The 3,119-nt window shown below is 38.8% G+C and overlaps 1 pseudogene; it reads left to right on the top strand.

Moving 5' to 3' along the window:
- Positions 1–1,980: 1,980 nt before the first annotated feature.
- Positions 1,981–2,783, top strand: LOC122358611 (annotated as a pseudogene).
- The last annotated feature ends 336 nt before the right edge of the window (positions 2,784–3,119 follow it).

Raw genomic sequence — 3,119 nt, 5'->3', positions numbered from 1 at the left:
ACCATTGCCTTTGAACTTGTCAGTCCTGTTGCTTTCTGTGTAAGGTCAGAGAAATTTGTGTTCTGAAGATCAACAAAGGTCATAAATCATGAGGACTAGTGTGACACCATTTTTTTGCTTGAGCTATCCGTTTAGCTGGAATCATAAACCAGCAATTTATGATCTCTATTGATGCATAAACATATTTATGAAAATAATGAGTTTCGTCTTGTAATGTAAAACATGTTTATGAGAAAGGATCGTTTAACAATTAAATGGGTGGAAAAAAAGGCGAAACTTGGTTGTTTCTCGATTTTTGTTTTTTATAATATGAGAGGTCCAGTTCAGGATACGGAAAACTGGCTTATGTGAATCTCAGGGAAACTCAGATTGATTGCAGGATTTGCAAGAATTTTGCAATCAATGTCAGCAGATACTATTAGCCTTTACAGAGTGCAGAAAGGCAGTCGAACTCAAAGAGGGTTTTGGTGCTTATATAATCCAGGTGTTTTCCGTGACAGTTAAACTATTCCCCACATAGCCAGGAGGGTTGGGCCTTAGGGCCTATGCAAATCCGTTTGTGGATCTGCCCAGAGAGCTTGCCTGCCAACCTTCTAATTATACTTGACAACACATAAAAAGCAAAAACACACACACTCCAACCTCTTTTTCACATTGAAGTAATTGAATTCTGTTAAATGCAATCTTCTTAAAAAGCATGAGATCTTACGAGAAGCCACTTACACGGCTGCTTCTAACGCCGTTCTGATCCTGTTTACAGATGCTCTTTGGCTATTCTTGGGAAGCTGATGACATGGTTAGTAATTGCTTCCCAAGTGGCATTATGACAATGGTGAAAGCACACACCAGAACTAAACCAAACTCACTTATCTACGTCTGTTACTTTGGGAGCTAGCTTGGTTATCTGTAAGCCAGCCCTCCATTAACTCTCTGCCATTTCAATCCAACACCTCTCAGTTTGAAGATTCTGGTTTTGGGCAGGTGGCTATTTGCTAGTTGAGGGCCAGAGCAGCGCATGAAGTCAAATTACCAGGTGTAGGTCTTAGATCCTATCATCTGTTTAAGTGATTTAAGTGGAAGAACTTGCCCTGACATATGTAAATCATTTTACGGAGAATCACATTGTGCTACACCTTAATTGTTTTTGATCTGTTGTGTAGGCGTAATGTATAGCCAGCAGGTCATTGTTATTGTTAAATAAACTGTCGTGAATATTTATTTACATTATCCTGTTTGCTAGGTGACTATATCGAATAAATGCATCGTGTCATGCGCAGAATGCAGATTTATGCTGAATTTAGTCGTTGACCTAAATGTAGATTCATTTTAAAGCATCCAGTATTAAACTGAGTTGATAAGCCTTGAAGCGAGCTGTAATAAGTGCTCATTTTGTCATTTTTTTGGATTCAGTGTATTTGCTTCTAATCAAGCGTGCCCATCATAAAAAGAAGATTTTTGTTGGAAACAAAGTTAGGTTTGTTGTTGCTATGTTTTTACGGACAATACTCACTGAGATCACAATCTCAGTTATGACAAACATTAGATCCAGTTATTGAACCCTTAGGGTGGAGTAACACAGTATTTGACATAAATAATAAAAAATGTTAATGTTTAATAAAGACATATGAGGGTAAGAGGCCATAAAATCAATGCATTTATAAGCACCAAGTGTAAAAATCATGCTTTACATCAAACATTTATATTTTATTTTATATATAAACAATATTATAGACAGAACATTTTTTTGTAAATGCATACATCTGCAGCTCATATTATGTAAACAAAATCTCTTATTCTGGATGTGACTAATCTTTGTAAACACTCTTATATATTTAGTATATGTATTTATTTATTTTTTAAAGCTAAGCCAATGGCTTGAAACTAACAAACGAAAATAAGACTTAATAATATACAATTTCAGTTTGCAGTTAAGTAACTTAACAAAACTCAAGTTATATAGGCTACTTTTTTTCTAGAGTGATGGTTCCCAGCTCTCTGCCATCATACGCACATGCAGGTAAGCATCATATGGACTTTTTTTAGTCGCTGATTAATGCAAACATTTTTCATGCTTATTTTCCCCTCTAAAGAGGTCTTCCAGCTTTGTAGAAGCAGCAACCAGAGCTGCTTAAATGATTCATTAGTGGATGTAGGTGGGCTCTGCACAGGATGGATTGCCCAGACCACCAGCACAACTGCCCTACAGCCTCTGAGTCACTGGACTCCTCCAGACCAACAGCACGACCCTGTCATCCCATGTCCTCACACAGACATGTATGTCCAGCCCCGATCTGTCCCAGTTACGGTGGTGGGCCCTTCCCCTGTGCTGACCTTTACACACACACTCTCTTCACTAACCTTGCGTGTGAGCCACAGACTGACACTAAGCCACTGCTATTATGTTCCAGTGTCTGGAGATGTTAACATCTCTTATCTTGTTCCCTATTAGACCATGAGCACTTCTAGCTCATCCCTGCCTCAGGTGGAGGTCCCAGACTCGTCCTTGGTACATTCCTTGGGCTCAGCCTTTATCCACCATCTCCGGCTCCGTCATTGCAAGCCCCTCAATGCCCAGCAGCCCTGGCGAGACCCCAGCTCTTCCCAGTGCCTCTGACCTTGCCAGTAATCTCTCCAGAACCTGGAGCCTCAGCAGGTGGAGACTCCCCAGGCCCCTGAGGGCTACTCTGGCCCTTGAGAAACTGCTGGAAGAAGATGAGGCCAAAAAGAACCCTATATTTGCAACTCCTCGTTGTTTTCAGAAGATATTTAAAATATCCGTCTTAACTCTTTTGCAGCTTCTTTAATAGATACAGAAGCATTTAGTACAGCATTGAGTGAAAAAACGACTGTGCATTTTTTAAAAGTAAAGGTTCAATAGAACAACCATTTTTGGTTAAAGTTTTTTTTAAATAAAGATTTCAGTGAACAATTCCTAAAATACCCATTTTAAAAATCTATTGAACCTTTATCAACTATAAAAACAAAGTTTCCATTGATGTTCAAGGTTCTTCATTGATACCAATAAAGGAACTTTCTATTTAAGATTGTGGAGGGATACATTCCTAAAAATGAAAGGTTCTTCATTGGCATTAATGGTTCTATTAAGAACTTGGAGCCTT

Source organism: Puntigrus tetrazona, chromosome 15, assembly GCF_018831695.1.
Source record: "Puntigrus tetrazona isolate hp1 chromosome 15, ASM1883169v1, whole genome shotgun sequence".
In the NCBI taxonomy this organism is placed as follows: Eukaryota; Metazoa; Chordata; class Actinopteri; order Cypriniformes; family Cyprinidae; genus Puntigrus; species Puntigrus tetrazona.
Note: the sequence above shows the minus strand (reverse complement) of the source record. Positions and strands in the feature narration are given on the sequence as shown.